The sequence below is a fragment of the Macadamia integrifolia genome, chromosome 10 (assembly GCF_013358625.1).
Source record: "Macadamia integrifolia cultivar HAES 741 chromosome 10, SCU_Mint_v3, whole genome shotgun sequence".
Classification (NCBI taxonomy): Eukaryota; Viridiplantae; Streptophyta; class Magnoliopsida; order Proteales; family Proteaceae; genus Macadamia; species Macadamia integrifolia.
The window spans coordinates 16,064,544-16,065,657 of NC_056566.1; positions in this window are offsets into that span (position 1 = coordinate 16,064,544).

The window sequence follows — 1,114 nt, forward strand, 5'->3', positions numbered from 1 at the left end:
CATAGCAATGTGATATGCTACGTATGGTACATGATAGAAGAAAGATTACACTATATATCTCTCAAGAACACTCAAACTCGCAATAAGAACTCTCACTTATAAACCCTAACTCAAAAAATCTTTAAATCTCACTTGTTTTCACGATAAGACAATTATATAACAAATATATATTCCTTCAAGTCGGGATGACCATTGGATCGTATTAGCCCAAGCCATCTACTATTATTATAGATCTCAGAAAAAATTCTATTCAAATCGCTATCAAAATTTATTGAAACAAATCCATTTTTGAAATAGGTTAAGAATTCAAAACATACATAACATGGGCCCTGGTTTTGGTTAATGCATAAGTATCAATCTTTCCCTGTGCTTGAGGAAAGAAGAACCAAAAGCACCTTCCTATGAACATTTAGTGGTGGATTTCAAAAAAAAAAAAAAAAAACTGAAGGCTTTAGTGGTTGTTAGCATCAGGTATGTTTTACATGTAAACGCTTATGCGGCCTACATTGCCACATCTTTTTTTGGGTAAAGGCCTACATTGCCACATCAATGGAAAATTATAGCTGAGTTACTACCACATAACCACCTTAAGTTTGGAGTTGGTCCTGGGTTCCAAAGATACACAAGTATCCATCTCTCCTGCTACTTGAAAGAACAAGAAATCAAAAGCACCTCTCTCCATATCTCAAAGTCTCAGGTCACTATTCTTGCAGTCGCCATTGCCGAAGAAGACAATGTATGCTGTCCTAGGTAAAGATGAGGGAGGATATAATGGAAAGATATACATGATGTGATCTTGGAGAGGTAAGTTCCAGTTTCATGGCACATTCATTTCTATTGCATGGGACTCTCTCTTTCATTACATGGTGTGTTAGATATGGTTTTGCATTTCTCTAAGTAACCACATGATTAGATATGGTTTTGCATTTCTTTAAGCATGTGGGTTCTTATCTTTTTCTTTCATTACCTTGTATCATAGATATGGTTTTTCATGTCTTTAAGCATGTGGGTTGGTATCTTGTTCTAGTGCAATCCATACACACATAAGAGAATCAAATCAAACACTTGGGCATGCCATTGCATTTTTCTGAGTGATTATTTGGGTGAGGGTGGG